Below are 17,868 nucleotides of genomic sequence, written 5' to 3'. Positions count from 1 at the left end.
CGTTTTAAAATAAACATTATCAGATGGACAATTTTGAGCAATTAATGATGTCATTACATTGAATTTTTATAAAGAGTAGGGAGTAGCAAGTGTTTATAGCCATGGAAGCTAAAGGTATTGTAGATCGAATGTAACGAGGAAGTACGGAAGTACGTTACAAGCACATATAGAGATGAAATTCGGAGGTTACTAAGAAGATATTTATAGAGAGAAAGGTGTTTTAAATGTTTCTAACAAAAGGATTCAAATATAAAAAATAACCCAATTTGTCGAGAATACCATGAAAATTATGATTATTGTGAGATCTGAGATGAGACACTGATCATTCGCAATATGAACATGAACGGAGTATTGTTCAATCGGGTTTCCGACTAAGTTTTGTTTCACTACAATCAGAGTATTTCACGAAGCAGGACAACTTCGGCCTTACCTTCACGAAAAAATTCCGAGCAACGCCGGGTAATTCAGCTAGTTGTCGATAAAAATGTGATTTCAATGTTCTATTAATTAAATGTCGTCAAAGTTTTCAGCATTTAGAGTTCCTGCCAGGATTGACCCAAACCCGAACAAAATTAAAATTGGTCTTGGAGGAGAAAAATGAAACCAAACGTAAGCGCATACGCTGGTGGAGGAAAAGGTAAAAGCTAAGCTGAAAAATTTCACTAATGCTGCCCCAACTAAGTCTGAAATAATTAGAACTAAAAAGTAAAGAGGGGAGTTTTTACGCACCTGCATAATACAAAATTTTGCATGCTTACTTTTTTCCTCTGATAAGCTTCTATCGATGTATTTGATGTGTTTCACATATATTTTCAAACTCGGCCAACCTACCCCGGCTCTGGGGTGGTTGACCGATTTTTTTCTCCACATTTGATTGTTAATAACCATACCCCTGATTTTTATTCATGAATGAAAAATTTAACATATGTACTCAAAAGATCTATCTTCATGATAGAACAAACCGTTTATCAAAAAGTTTAACCAGAAAGAAAGCAGAAATTCCGAAAGGAAAACTCGACCAACCTACCCCGGTCTCCCCTATTTTTTTTTTATCAGAAACTAAAAGCTGGAGAATGCATAAAAATTGTTTCAGCTGTAGCTTTTTAACTTTTTGAATCACACTAACTACATTAACAACAAATGTGTGTTTTACTTGCTTTTCAAAGTCTGATTATTGCCTTAGCATTATTCTATTGAAATGTGTGTTTTAAGTATATGTTAAAAATAAAATTATTAAAAAAAAACTGGGTGACGCTTTTTTTATTTGTTTATTTTTCGGGTTATATTTTAATTCTTGATAGTTTTTGACCTATTTTTTGCAGTGTAGAATTTTTTCGTCTACAATTCTTCTTCAGCATATTTTTTTTCACAGTGAACACTTTCTGAGTTACAGTGATATGGAAAAAGTGCATACAAAAAATAATTCGCCCGTTTTTTTTCCAATCTTTATAGAAAGGTAAACGCTGGAAAACCCGTCTTTTGAAGGAAACCTCGGATATCCATAGTGTTATATACAATTCGACTTAGCTTTATGAGATCGGAAAATGTCTGTATAAGTGTGTGTGAGTTTGTAGAACAATTGGCTGTCGCTTCTGGTTCAGGAGATACAGTGGTATAAGTGATGTAGCCTGTTTTTTTCTCTTCGCTCGATTTCTCGTAGGTGGCTCAACAGATTTTCACAATTTTGAACTCGTTTGAAAGCTATTATTAGATCATTGATCAAGTTCGAAGATCAAACCGCATATATTGCCGGTTCGGGAGATATAATCGTGTAAATGACGTAACCGACAAATTATGTTTTTTTTATCCCTACATTTTTTAGAAATGAGACCAATGATCAATTGTGTTATTGCTGATACCGCGCTCAAGCTCGCTTTTGTGAATCGATCATAAATTTGTGTTAGAAATTATGAACCCAAATTCGTATCAGAAATTATCTCAATGAAAAAAGTATGTTATAATGAGACTGTTTGCGAGACAAGAAAAGGCTTTACCACCCCTCTAGGTGGATTAAAATAGGTTTTCAAAAGTTACTCTTGAGTCGTATTTGTCGTTTTATTCGTGCAAAACAAATGGGTTGTCATATTGAAGATGTGTGCAAAGTTTTATTTTAATCGGTATATATGAGTATTCGGTTACCTGTTATACATTTCTGGAATTGCTCAAGCGAAATTGGCAGAATCATCTTAAGTGACTCAACAAGTCGTATCAACTAGCCTTAAAGCCATGTTAATGGTTAAGAATCGAGTAAATTAAGGACTTGAACATAGGGGAATGTCGACAGGGTTGGGCCACTGTATAGATTGGGCCTTGGTTTTTTCTTTTATATGGCACGTGCAGCCATCGATGTTATATCATGGAAGTATTATTCTCAATGACAGCAAACTTTTCAGTGCATTGTTTGTCACGAAGAATGTTCTGTGAAAGTTTTGTGCATTTGTCTTGTTTCTGGCAGTCCTAAAAGATTCGGAATAACCGTGAAAAACCGCGACGCTTCGAAGACGCATCAAAAACGTCAAATATCGGACGTGAGAAAATCCGATTCAAATACACCTGCTAGACGAGGTTGCCCACCGAAAAAAAAAATTCTTCTGATGATGATGAGGATCAAAACTTCTGTATCATTTGTTTAGAAAAATGACCTAAAAATTCATATTGATAGTCTATTACAACTACAATTAAAATAACAATAAATAGTTCAATGTTTGTTCATTTGAAATTGTTTTAGTACATATTTCGTTCAGAATCACAGGTGGCCCAACCTAGACTACTTTTTTATTTTTTCGTTTTGGTATTAACTTTTTTTTGTATAATGCGTAGCAATTCACACTAATTAAAAGTTTCTTATGACGGTCCAAACTTTTAAATAATACTATGTTCACACTATGAGTTAAAACATGTTATAACTCCGATTTCATGTTTTAAGCGAAATAATATGTTTTACTTTTCCGTTATTTCATATTCATAAACGTCACATTAAAACATGTTTTCCCGAAATAACATGATATAATTGTCAGTAAAGCACAACCCTGCTAGCATTTTCCTTCACTTTTCGACTATGTCATTTGACAAGCTGTTCAACAACAGCAGTTTTCCATCAAAGTAGCCATGTAATCATAATAAAACAAAACTGAAAACTGGTACCAACGTTGCCAGGTATACCGATTTCTCGGTATTTATACAGATTTTTGACCTCTATATCACAATACAGATATGTTCTCCCAAAATACCGATAATTAACGGATCACACAGATAAGTACCGATTTTGGTTTTTAGCTTGAATAGACATGAGAAAAGGTTGTCGTGGGACCTTTTTTTTCGCTCAACCTTTTCTATTACTTATGTAGAAGAGATATTGATATGATACAGATAGATTTTTGCGTCGACTACATATTTTTGGAAAAATGACCTGGCAACGCAGATAGGTAAAACCATTTTTCTGAGTGTGAACAGTGCGGTTTTAACTTTATATTACTATCGTTAAAACATGTTATTTTCGGCCAGTGTGAACATAGTATAATACTATGTTCACACCTGCAGAAAATAACATGTTTTAACGATAGTAATATAAAGTTAAAACCGCACTGTTCACATTAAGATTATGTTATACTCATGAGATATTACTTGGTATTGAGTTTGTTTATAAACAAACTGCAAAAATGCCTTCGTCGCAGGTAGGAAAGAAAAAGTATTTTGACAACATCTGAATATTAAGAAATAAGCCAGGTACTTCTCCTAGCTATGAAGGATAATATCGTTTCACGCATATTGCTAACGTTTCGAATATTTTTGAGCAGCAAATGACCAAAAAAGTCATCTTTTAATTTAAAAACAGAAGTGGTTGTACCAGTCTGCGTTGCCAGGTCGTTTTTCCAAAAATCTGTATTCGCCGCAAAAATCTATCTGTACCATATCGGTATCAGAGTCTCTTCTACATAAGTAGTAGTAAATGTCACCAAGAGGTGAGCAAAAAAAAGGTCCCACGACAACCTTTTCTCATGTCTATTGAAGCTAAAAACCAAAATCGGTACTTATCTGTGTGATCCGTGAATTATCGGTATTTTAGGAGAACATATCTGTATTGTGATATAGAGGTCAAAAATCTGTATAAATACCGAGAAATCGGTATACCTGGCAACGTTGGTACCAGTTTTCAGTTTTGTTTTATTATGATTACATGGCTACTTTGATGGAAAACTGCTGTTGTTGAACAGCTTGTCAATTGACATAGTCGAAAAGTGAAGGAAAATGCTAGCAGGGTTATGCTTTACTGACAATTATATCATGTTATTTCGGGAAAACATGTTTTAATGTGACGTTTCTGAATATGAAATAACGCAAAAGGAAAACATGTTATTTCACTTAAAACATGAAATCAGAGTTAAAACTTGTTTTAACTCATAGTGTGAACATAGTATAAGACATCAATATTGAGAATATTCCACTATAAACAAAAGATACAGGGCAAATTCAAACAGTGGTCCAATCTAGACGACATTCCACTATGTAAAACGATGATTTTTTGTTAGTGAATGCATTATTTGAAGGGATTTCTATATCGAATCGGAAAAGGCGACCACAAAATAGCCCAACTGCAAACAGTCCAGGTAAAACCAAGTTTGCAAATCGACAACAAATCATTTGATGGAAAAATTGATACCGAATTCATTTGAGTCGAGTATTTAAAAAAAAACATACTTAATCCAGGTAAAAACACAATAAAGTCATTTTACAGTATTACCTTATCCGCCTTGCTCTCCAAAAGTTGCTCCATCTGGCTACCACTTCGCCCGATCGATGGCACATAGTTTATTCAATGTCTGGTTTTACGAAAATGTGTAAAAAAAGATTGATACTTGGACTGAAACACAGTTTTTTCCGATAAAAATCCATGTGCTACCACTAAAATGAATAGAAGTAGTAGTAGTAGTAGTAGTTAGGAACGACAAATATTTTGAATAACAGAAATTATTTGACTGAAAACTGTTTCAATTTGTAGGCTTTCTTGTTTTTATTCAAGATTCAATCAAAATTGTGTAGAGAATACTACATGAATATTCATGAGAATATAAGTTATATGAGAGAGGCAACATCACGTCACTCATCAAAACCTGTTGCTTTTATAAATTAGAGAAGAATGGCATTTTTTTCTTACTCTAAAAAAATATGAGTCTTCTTTTCGGACGAGTTCGACCAGTTCAGGTATCGGAAAGGCGGCTCCATCAAAATCACGGAAACAACCCCAACATGATCCGACGAAGTTTTACTTCTTTACCTTTCAAAATACTTAAAACCATAACAAAACAAATATACGTAATCAGCGTGAAAAAATGATTAAGTAGAACTATGGAATCTTCAGAAATTATCTTCGCTCACTAAAAACTTGAATAATACAACTGCAATCATTGCAACACACCTCGATCATGAATTACGGGCAGCCATGACCCAATTTCGATGTCCCAATGGTTGTTGATATTCAGCGGGTGTCGGCCGATCGTGAATCCCAGAAACAAATTTGTTGGATGACTACTCGCTCACCTGCAAAGAGAAGAAACGAAAGATAAACAATCAGCGTATGTGAGTAGATAAATTGTCCGATATTAGCAATGCAAAAACGGTCAATGATTCACCGAGGGAGGTGCGAAATTAACTGTATAATTGTACACCACCGTCGGTTGGTTGTGGCGTTACTTGTTTTTTGTTGTTGTTGTTGTTGCGGTAGCTTTGGTCGAAACCATCGGCGACGAGGCCAACGATCCAAAAGCAACGCCACGGAATGACACAATTTAAACTGATTGTAAGTCGCAAAACGCTTCACGGTAGCGGTTGTTTTAGAGGGTAAGCTCGAGTTCACATTTTTCGTCGATTCGAGGATGCGGCTAATCAAAACAAAGAAAGCGATGCTGTCTTGACTGCACGAAAGCAAAAATAAACGCACGCATGAGATTTGAAAGTTGTACCAGATACAATCCAGCGCAGCGAGTCTCTCTGTTCGGTGTTTACAATTTGCGCAAATTGAGGAAAGGAAGTCAGGGGCAAATCAGCGCGCGCTCTGCGGAACACCCGATACGTGTTGTATAGTATAGTGCTTCCAATTCCAACGGAGCAGGTCTAGACGGTCAATGTAAACTGTGACCAAACGAGCTAACCGCAAATGCATACAGCATAAAACATTTGCACACATTCAACCTTGAAGTATGTATGTTTTGCGGTGTGTGGTGGTTCGGTCGTTCGACTAAATTGATTCAAATGGAAGATTTATGAAAAACCTTGCCGTGCAAGTGAAATCGCAGAAACAGGTTGTGTCATCCTGGTAACTGAGGTTTCATTACAAATGAGCTGGTTTGGTTTCAGTGACAAACCCCGTGGTAAATGATTGTACTTGCTAACTTATTAGTTGAACTTGATTTTCTTGACTGTTTGGCACATTGAATACTGACGATTGCTGTTAGGTCAACTGTTTTGTGCATTTTTTCTGTGTTTACATCATTGAAAATGATCGCAAAAATGCACGACTCATAAATCGAGAATTTCATGGAGGGCCGAAAAAAACCAATGTTGATTGGATTTCGGGACTTCACTACACGAGTCTATGTGAATGCAAGTTATTACTGTTGAATACTGGTCAAAGACATTTGATCACAATTCACTTTTTTCTAATTTGTCAATAAATAATGGCTTATATATTATTCTTTATACGTGGGGTTTTTATTTACGATATGGTTTTATTAGAGCTTTAATGTTTGCGCAGAAGACTAGACACGACTTCTAGCAAACACGACTGGAATATTAATATCCCACAACAAACAAATAACCGCCTCATTTGGCCGTATATCAAAACCAGAGCCATTTCCCACGCATTGTTTATGCAATGTTTGTTTTCACTTTCTAGACGCAAACGCATTACGCATTGGCACTGTTGCAACGCTGGTAAATCCACTTTCATCTTCGAGCATCCACCAACGTTGGCCATTAATTTTTTTTCCTTCAATTAAAATGTTTTTCTTTTCCTTCGTCGAACCGATTATAAACAGTTTGAATTCCACTTTGGCGCATTTTTAAATTTACAATCGATCCGTACTGTAGCAGCAGAAAACAACAACAAAAAAAAAACGGCACCTCGTGTCCCGGTGAATTGGCTACGAGAAATTTTCTCTTTCAATAGTAAATTAGCTCTGCGGTGGAGTACCTCTCGCCCGGTTTGAATGACCATTCGATTCGTTCGATTGGTAAATGCACGAACGATGTCAGTGATCCGACGAATCATCTGTCAATCACCGGCTTTGCAGAATGATTGCACGTAGGAAAAGATATTTCTAAGGGTTTTCAATCCGGAAAATTTCTCAAATGATAAACAACATATAAATACTGATAGAGAAAGAGAGATAGACATAGAAAAACAATACTCAACTGTTTGATTCACGTGAAAAATTCATCAAAATCGAAATGACTTGAAAATTTTTCACGATCTCGAAAGCCCATAATTGATCAATGATTGATCTGGTTGAATCGAGGCGTGATCTCGTTTTGGGGTAGGGCCGGGTGCTCTTTGCAGAACGCGAGAGAAAGTTGCACTTATGCGCGAGTTGACCTATATCAGGGCTTCGACTGACTGACTGACTGAAGAAGGGTCATTCGATGCAGTGCAGTTTGTGAAGTGGAATTGGACGGCCGTTGAAATGGAAAGTTGCATTTCGTAGCGTTCGTATGGGAATCGCAGTCCGTTGCGTTTAGCTTCTTCAGTTCAATGTCTTTTTCAGCGGTGCGATTCAACCCAAGCGGGCAGGGAGTCGAAAGGGAACCGAAGATCCATAAAACACACGCCAAATGGACGCGAGATTTAGCGCTGAACTGAAAACAGTAACGGCATTAAGACAAGCAAGAGGAATAAAAAAAAAACACGTGTGCAAACGCGCGTTTGTGATGAAGTTGATGGCGATGATGTTTGTTTTATGCGCAATCGTGAGATGCGAAAACATAAATATTGCATGTTTGTAAAATGCGAATTGCTTTCTCATCGTATAAACGTGAATACATTAATTTTACGGCTGTCGGTTGGATTGATGACCACGCCGCCGGCTGAATCCCCTGCTGCTAACAATTAGACTTTTTAACTTTTGTAGATCATGGGAATAGTGGCACGTAATTCGGTTTTTCAATGTTAGAGCTTATCAAGATTGGATTCAACGGACTTTTAAGGGAATGATTATTAGATTATGGTATTGTATGAACAATACTTTCTTAAGAAATATTAGCTTGTGTGTTCAATCGGGTAGTTATGCTTGGAAACCGTTACCCGAGATTGAAATATGTCTGTTAGTATTTGCTATACACGAATTATATCTTAATGCTTGATTTATTTTATCAGCTACATTTCCGATGTTGTTGTATCTATTGAAATTCATTTACTAAAAATCAGAGGATCGGGAGGGACTATCAGGACACCTTACATAAACGTATTAGATAGGGAGAGTGGAAATGCCAACGTCCTAATATTAAAAACACGTGCGACTTTCCTTCCGATCTATTTAGACTAATCTCATTGCGACTGACTTATATTATCTAGTCATTTAAAGAAGATTCCTCAACACTTCCGTAAAGCGTATGAACGAACTGCTTATTATTATAAGCGAAGTGCCCAGGTACCAGCTGTTCCATTTTTGCTTCTTGGCGTAAAATTGACGAAAAGTTTAGAACAGCTGTAAAAGCTATATAACCAGCCAACAGTGCCTATTTACATTATTATGAGGAAATGTTTCTTGCACAAAAAATGGTACCTGGGCCTGAGGCACCTACTATAAAACACTTAGAAAAATCAATTCTAAGTTTGAAAATATTGACCCATATCGATAGTTTTTTATCGCTTCAATAGAACTTTTAGTAACACTTTTCCATGATATTCCATTGGTTATTTTAGAATTTCTAATACATATGATTGGAATGTGGAGTTTATCAATATAGAAACAGGAAATTTTACTAACAACCTGAGCTTAGTTTTTCATATTTCCAATGAGTAAACACGTAGTTTTAAAGACTGTCCTAGAAAGTATGAACGCAACCAAAAACCGCTGCCATTTCGCAATGGTTCAGAAACTGTCAATTTTTATGGCCGCGTCCTGCTGTTTACACTCTTCTCTAACCACTTATGCAGTTGTTTATTCGTTTTTATTAGTTTGTTTCGAAATGCGTGGACTTTCAGCAGAACAACGTCGAAAAATTGTGTACAAATGGTGCACAGAACGCGGACTGTCACTGAGAAAGATAGCAAAAATGGAAGGAGTAAGTGAAAAAGCCGTGTGAAATGCAATCAGCAAGTTTGGTGAGGATAACACCTTTGAGGATAAACCGAAAACGGGTCGAAAAAAGGTCCTGCTAACCCTCAGTTGGATAAACATACACTGAATGCGTTCGAGCAAAAGAAGGAGGTTTCAGTTCGGGATGTGGCCAAAAAAGTGGGCACTTCGAAGTCAAATGTTCTTCGTGCTAAAAAACGTTTGAATCTTCGAACCTATAAGAAGCAGAAACAACCAAAACGTAGTCCGAAACAAGAAGCATCGATCAGGCCGAGGGTTCGAAAGCTGTACAATACGATTCTTGCTGGAAATCATGGAAGACGAAACCTACGTGAAACTCGATTACAAATCCTTGCCGGGACCACAATATTATACGGCGCGAGAAGGGCAAGTGTTAAACCAGTCCGAGATATCGATCGAAGTCGAAAAATTTGGTAAGAAAGCTATGGTCTGGCAAGCAATTGTAGCTGCGGTAAGATTTCGAAACCCTTCATCACCACTGCTTCAATGAACAGCGAAATATACATCAAGGAATGTTTACAAAAACGACTTCTACTTATGATTCGAAGCCACAAGGATCCTGTTGTCTTCTGGCCAGATCTTGCTTCTTGCCACTACTCGAAATCAACGGTAGAATGGTATACTACCAATAATGTCACTTTCGTCCCAAAAGACATGAATCCACCAAATTTCCCACAACTTCGACCAATTGAGGAATTTTGGGCATTAACGAAGGCACATCTTAGTAAACATGTCTCGGCAGCCGAAACTATTCAACAGTTCGAAAAAGATTTGAAAAAGTGTCAAAACTTGTCGCCAAGAAGTCTGTACGGAATTTTATGAGGGACGTTCGCAAGAAGGTGCGCCAGCTAGTCTACAATGGCTAAGTAGCAAATGTTGAGAATAATATGCTGTTGTTGTAGTCTAATATTATCAGTATATCGAATAAAATTTGAATATCTAACACTTGTGAAATATTTACAGCGAAATCAAAGTGCGCCCATACTTTCTGGGACAGTCTTTAGTAATGAAAATCCACGCTCTAACTATTATTAAAATGTTTAAACAGTGTCTCATACCCGGTAAATAACATAATTTTCAAAATGACAATATAAGAAAAATACTAAACTCTCAGGTGAGTACAATCGTTTGTTATACGGAAGGTTCTCTGTTGGATGGTCGTGCTGGTGCTGGTGTCTACTGTCGTGAAATGAGGCTAGATCAGTCTAATTTTCTTGGTAGATACTGTACTGTGTTCCAAGCAGATATCTACGCGATTCTGTGTGGGACACAACAGAGAATCGAATTTATTTTTGTTCAGACAGTCAGGCAGCTTTAAAAGCACTCAGTTCGAATTATTCACGGTTCACTAGTGATCGCAAGAACTCAGCATTTGAAACATTTTTTTACAGGAATTGAAAATATAAGAAAAATACTGAACTCTTAGGTGAGTACAATGCTTTTACAATCTTAAAAAAATTAAGAATAACTTCTTCCTCTATTTTCACACTCGATGTTTGCAGCTGATATAAGCAATGCGTTTATTTCTTTTGGTGGTTTTCGTATCATGTCAAAACAAATTGCAATATAATAAAATTACTTTCCACTTTAAAATCAAAGTTCTATTTTTCACGGCGAGAGAAGTTCGAAGAAAAAAATATTATATCACCGTGACCATGTTTCCATATTTTATGATATTTGCAGAACACATTTTGTTTTGCTATTTGCAGAACACATATTGTTTTGTACCGAGATGCAATATCGTTACTGATGTGCCGGTCGAAAACGGATTTTTTTTACTTTTACTGATCGATTCAGGTTTTGTCATTTAGGGATAGTCTTATTATGTTCCTCAGGCCACATTACCGGTTTCAATTTTCTTTCCGTTCCGTGTTTTTATATATGATTTTAAAATATTTCTTGAATTGTGACCAAACTTAATAGAATAACCTAAGTTGTACCATACATTATTGTTTTGGAGACAAAAATTTTTGGAAAATGAATCCAAAATCATAAATTAGATTTTGTGGTAAATTGTTAAAACAAAATAATGTATTGAAGAAAATAGAATTTGTATAAAAATAATACAATTCATTGTTATAATTTAATTCAAAACTTCATAACGACTATTGGAACAAAATTTTGGAATTGTGAACTCACGATCCTATAGAAAGTTCTTAAGTGATTAACGTAAAAATTTCAATTTCTAGTGTGTTTTTTTTAAAGTGACCAAATGGAGAGCGAAATTCTTGAATGATTTACTTTCGTTTGCAGATCTCAACTGTTGGAGATGAAACGAAGTCATTCCAAATTATACCGGCACTCGGTTATCGATTCCGAAAGTACCGGAAATAGTGGTTCAAAAACTCTAAAATGGACCTCACTCCTACTTTGGTTCAGATGGTTCAACTGATTTTCATATAAGTTTCAAATTAACGGTCTTATAATTTCATAGGTGACCGATATATTTTATCCCGATCCAACTTCCGGATCCGGAATTACAGGGCGAAATGTGTTTAAAATTTCAAACCGCCACTTAAAGCAACGATTCAAGAACCGTAAAATAATATCTATATTGGGCTCGAAGTTAATCTAATTTGTAGGCCTTGTTAGCTATTGGTCACACGAACCGACTTCGACTCTAACGGTCCCCAGATTTCTGTTCCGGAAGTATAGTGGAAGTGGTCCAATACGTAACTCACTTTATTTTCTCAGAACAGGCTTAACCGATTTACACAACCTCAATTCAAGTGAAAGGTTTTATGGTTCTAGAGGCTGCTATTGAATTTTATTCGGATCTGGGTTTCGGTAACAGGAATCACTGAATGAAGTTTATGTGAAATTTTAAACAGCCCGAACCATGAGAAAAGCAGGTGTCTGAGAGCAAAACTATCGTTTTTTCCCCTATCTACATAGGTTGGCTTGTTTTATGCTACCAGTCATCATTTTATCCAAAAAAAAGTGTAGACGGCATTCATTATATTCTTTCTAGCTTGAAATCATCTACCTTTTTCGGGTTCATCTACAACCTGATTATCATCCTTTTTTCATTAACTCGTTGGACTACCCGGTTAGCATACAACACTAGTGTCTTTTTGTGCACCTAACCATTTCATGGAACTGTAGCTAGTTTTTTTTGTTTTTCATTAAAAGAGAGCACTACGGATGTGCTGCACTAATTAAGAGCTACAGTTTCGCGAAAATGAACATGTTCCCCAAACGAATCCCAATAAAAAACAGCTTTAATGCTTTTGTTTTATCCTTTCGCGGGTACGCTACCAACCCAGTGGAATGATGGTGGATTTTACGATCAACAAAAATAAATGATGCATCTGAACCTCGTGAAGCCGTGAAGTCTGCTGCCCATCAAAGCGGCAGACAGCGTTCGGATTCTACGTGAAATCGAACGTGAACGAATACATCATTCCGTCAGTTAGCAGAGATACGATCGTAAATTATATTCTAGCAATTATTAGTTTGCCCCATATTACTTGCTTCCCGCTATTGAGCTTAACAAAGTGTGAGTTGAAAACATACTGGGGTCGTGGACTGATGGAAATGACATCTGTTGATACTATGTAATGTAATCCATTCCGTTTCGTTCAAAATACTGCAATGAGGTTGTTCAATTTTGCTACGTGTGTTTATGGCAAATTATAGTACTGAAAATGAACAAACAACAAAATAACGTAAATTTATTGATTTTGAAGATATCTCACAGACGAACAGCCTAGTATTATGGATCAATAAATTGTACAGCACACTTCACTAATAATGTCATAAAATCGTTGCAAAATATTGCTCCAATTTGCCAAAGCACCGGTCAGCTATATTTATCGTACTCCTCTAGGGAACCGAAGTGGCGTCGAAAATAATGTTCACCCAGGCACGCAAAAGCTAGTAATTAGCCAATTGAACACGCACATTCAGTCGAGTCGAATGGGCCGAAAACTAATTAACAATAAATCGCAAACGGCATGGGTTATGCCTGCTCGCTACAGGTATCCGCACTTTTTTCTGCTTACCGGGTAAGTATTTCGCGCGGAAGATCCCCGTCTGCATGAGTTCGATAAAAATAGACTTAAGAAATCGCGAACATTTTCGTGTAGAGCTGACTCATGTGGAGTAGTAGTGTTTAACGGTTGCAAAGTGTTTATTTTCACTTTTTCACACACCCACGGGCTGGTGCGGGTTGTGTGCGGAAAATCTAAATATTTGAACAATTTTCTTTTCCTTACACTTGCAGGTCGTCATTTACGCATGTCGAAACAACAGATTGTCATTTCCAGCTCTAAATAGTTGGTCCGTTGTACTGTGAAACGCCGTCATGAATATTATTTGAAGTCGAACACGTCATTTTCGAGATAGGCATCCACGCGACACGGAACAGTGAGACAGATTAAATTTATGTGGAAGCTCACAAAGAAATATGAAATTTTATTTCATTCCCATGAAAGCTTTTTTTTGTTGTTGAGTAGTAACAAAAAGTGTAACTATGTTCTTATTTGTTTTACTTTTCGTCTTAGACTCATCAGTGCAGTAGCGATTAAAATTTCAACCACTGATTTTCAAAAAGTATTTACTACTTAGCGGTTTATGCAGAACCATGAGGTGTCATGAGCTGATCAACATAAACTGCCAATGCACTGATTAGTCGATGACGAAACGTGGTATGAAAATATCATGAACAAAATCGACAGGTTGATTTCGTGCCGAAAGATCTATGCCCCCAAAACACTCCGGAGCTGCTCCCAATAGAAAAATAGTTGGCCATTATCAAAGAGCACATTCTAAACTGAGCTAAAGTAGTGAAGAACGTAGAAGAAATTGAGAAAACATGAGTTACTGGAATAAAGACCGAAGTTCGCATGAGCATGAACTTAGCGAGGCACCTCACGCTGATGATAACGCAAATAGGTGAATAATAAACGTAGCGAAGTATTCAAAACAATAAAAAAATTGAGCAAAAATATTAAAATTACCGTAACTAACTAGCAACAAATTACCAACATATTTGGGAGGGGGCTCGCTAACTTCATATGAACTTTGTGAAGTACTCAAAAATATAAATAAAAGACTGAACAACAAATTCAAAATTACCGTAACTATTTAGCAACAAATTATTCACTGGGCTTCGTTTGTTTTGAAGCATATTTGAGAGTGGGGCTTCGCTATCTTCATATGAACTTAGCGATGTTCTTTAAAAAAATGAGCAACAAATTCAAAATCACCGTAACTAATTAGCAACAAAATATTCACTGGGCTTCGATTTGTTTTGAAGCATGTTTGGGAGAAGAGTTCACCTTCATGCGATTTCAACAAAGTACTCAAAAAAATAAAAATTGAGCAACAAACTCAAAATCACCGTAATTAATTAGCAAGAAATTATTCACCTATTTGCGTTATCATCGGCAAGAGGTGCCTCGCTAAGTTCATGCTCATGAGGTTCGCGTGTTCGGAAATAAAGGCGAAATAAATTAAATGAATAAAGCCAAAACTAACTTCAATTGTTTATTTTTACTCTCTAAAACCTTGTTGAAAATTGGATGAAAACTTGAATTTTAAGAATGAACATCGTTAGTGCGCATTTTAAACGTTTGACAACTTCTATCTGTCAAACAATACAACAATACAGAATCAACTCTCCTATGTGTGAAAAGTTTATCTCAAATTCAACTTAACACATTTTCTTCATCGTGCATTGATTGCATACCCTCCATTTTAAAATGTCTACTGTTTGATGTTCACATTCACTCTTCGCTTATGAAAATGAAAACAAGTGGAATAATTCGTAAAAATTTTACTTGCGCATAGTGAAATTTCGAACTACTCGCACGCCAAGTTGGCAGAATTGATGAATGTGCTCGAAAAGCAATTATGATTATGCATGATGATGCCTTCAAAGTTCAATTGCGTGATACATAATTATGAAACCTACACCAAGACGGGAGCGGATCATTTTACCGAAAGCCACTTCATCGCTAGCCATTTCGTCGAAATCTTGCTATAATAGCTTCGTTTATTCGGTGCATGTACTGTTATTGATACGGATACGTCTTACATTACTTTGGGAAGATTTTTGTGCGAATGAACATTCAATGTAATGGATACAGTGCATGAAGAAAAACGAATAAAGAAATCGCATTAAAACCCTCGGAAATTTGCATACAAAAAAACCCGCAAACTTCTGGACTGCTTTTAAAAGACCGCTTTACTTTAAAAATCTGAATAAAATGATGGCATACAAAACCGAATAAAAGACGTCACTGTATAAACAAACCGAAATTTCTTGAACGTTTAGACATTTGGTAACAAAGTACAAAGTGTCGGACTTTGAACTGTTTAAAGTACTAATAAACCGAAGGCGAAACGTGAATAAAATGGAAAAATGTGTACTTTTTGCACCTACCGGTTACTTAGTAATCAAAGCCCTAAATGTTCACAGTTGGTGGCGACTAGTCAGTGGTCCTTAAACGCGTTCGATAAATAATGTAAACTTTGCGTCTGCATAGCGGTTTAAAAACTGAACTGTTAGGTGGCAATGGTAGTTCAATTTTAATTACTTGAACCTTTGATGAGCCAAAGGTGAAACACGAAGAAAGTGAAGTTAAATAACTTCCTCTTAGGTCGATCCGAACGAGCGGCAGCGAGGTCGGACAGCACACGAATAAAAGCGATACGGCAGAGTTATATAAATCTTTTTGCCTTTCTCATATAGAAAGGTTATGCAATCACTTGAAAAACCGACTAATGAAAATTGGCCCGGAGGGCCTAGTGTCATATACCATTCGACTCAGTTTATCGAGCTGAGCAATGTCTGTGTGTATGTGTGTGTGTGTGTATGTATGTATGTGTGTGCGTGTGTGCGTATGTGTCAAATAATCTCACTAGGTTTTCTCGGAGATGGCTGAAACGATTTTAACAAACTTTGATTCAAATGAAAGGTCTCGTGGTCCCATACGGAATTCCTGAATTTCATCTGGATCCGACTTCCGGTTCCGGAGTTATAGGGTAAAGTGTGTTACATATTGTACAGCGTCACTTAAACCGGCGAAACAAAAAACGTAAAAAATTTTCTTAACACAAATCGATAGTCATTATCAGTAGGCAACTAACCAAACCGATTCCGGCTATCCTGATTCCCGTTCTCCGGTTCCGGAAGCACCGGAAATAGTGGTCATATATACCAAAATGGATCTCACTCACTTTTCTCAGTGATGCACAGTGGTTCAAAAGCGCAATTTCACGCTCTTAATTGATAACTCATAGGTTCGTGGTTTTTGAGGTACAGTATCTTCAGCAAAGTTGCTCAGAATGATAGACGCCATTTTTTGGCAAATTTTATTTATGTGATTAATCCCCCTAAAAGTGAGATAAACATTTTATTTTAGCTCAGAGCCAACATAGGGGCTAAGTCACTTCGACAAAGTTGTGCAGAAAATTATTTCAAACAAGTTTGCTGAAGGTACCATTCCCGTAACTTGAGTGTAATTCAAGATATAATGTATTTTCTGAATAAGGTGTCCAAAAACCAGTTATTGTAAGAAAACATATATATTTTCAATTTATATGAGTTTTTCATGTTAAACAAAGTTTTCAATCTTTAAAAACTACACAACTTTTTCGAACATACTATGCTGCTATCATTTCAGTTTAATGAAACAGAGCAATTTTTCATGTTTTTTTTATTAAAATTCTAACTTGTCAATTATCAAAAGGCGCAGGAAGGTGCAGATGAGACTACTTACATATTAAACTACTTCAAAAGAGCTTTCATATCGTGGTTGAATTACTCGTCTGCGATCGTCTGCAGGCGAGATATGTTCTTTTCAAATATCCTTGTCCTTGACATTTTCAATGATAAGGTTCATTGTATTTCAGATCAGATTTCAGTATATATTCATTACTATGGTACTTGCCACAAAATATTATTTTTTTGTGCACATTGAAGTCTATAAATTGAATAGTTTAGTAACTGTTTTGTCACGACTTTCAAAAAAGTCATCATCAAATCGAATTAAGTTATGTCATCTTCTGGTAGAGAAAAGTATGATCAAAACTCATTTTTTAGTTATTTGTATTTATTTTATGATAGCTGGCAATGTTCTTAGCCAGCTTAAAGACTCTTAGCATCGTTCGACAGATTCTTCTTGGACTGTTTTGACAATTCACGAATATTTGTAACCAAAGGATCCAATGAAACTAATTGCCAATTCATGGGATCCCGATTCGTAAGTGATCTGGATTGCTCGCGTGTATAATACTCCCGACATCTGTATAAAAGAAACTTCTTAATCATTATGAACAGTACAATATAGCAAGCGTTTATCGATCTCCTTTTTAATTGATGAATAGAAGATATTTATCCACAGATCTTTTCTAAAGAAAAAACTTACCAGAAAATGACATAACGTAATTCGACATGATGATTGCCTTTTTTCAAAGTCGTGGCTTCTTATCTCACTTTTAAAAAACGTTGGACAGTTACTTTCAAAAAACCGTCTGTAATTATTACTAAACTTTTCAATTTGTAGACTTCGATGTCCATAAAAACCTTTTATTGTAAGAGTTTCCA

At 36.2% G+C, this 17,868-nt stretch overlaps 1 protein-coding gene across 4 annotated transcripts in view; it reads right to left on the bottom strand.

The window, feature by feature from the left end:
- Positions 1-17,868, bottom strand: part of LOC131431375 (GTPase-activating protein CdGAPr) — a 115,537-nt gene that overhangs the window by 42,687 nt on the left and 54,982 nt on the right. The window contains exon 2 of one of the 4 annotated variants that reach the window (XM_058597054.1): positions 5,417-5,538. The exons of the other annotated variants lie outside the window; for them this stretch is intronic. The gene's annotated coding sequence lies outside the window, so the exon portion shown is untranslated. The remainder of the gene's footprint in view (positions 1-5,416; positions 5,539-17,868) is intronic. 4 annotated transcript variants of the gene reach the window in all.

This window comes from Malaya genurostris, chromosome 2 (genome assembly GCF_030247185.1).
Source record: "Malaya genurostris strain Urasoe2022 chromosome 2, Malgen_1.1, whole genome shotgun sequence".
Taxonomy (NCBI): domain Eukaryota; kingdom Metazoa; phylum Arthropoda; class Insecta; order Diptera; family Culicidae; genus Malaya; species Malaya genurostris.
Note: the sequence above shows the minus strand (reverse complement) of the source record. Positions and strands in the feature narration are given on the sequence as shown.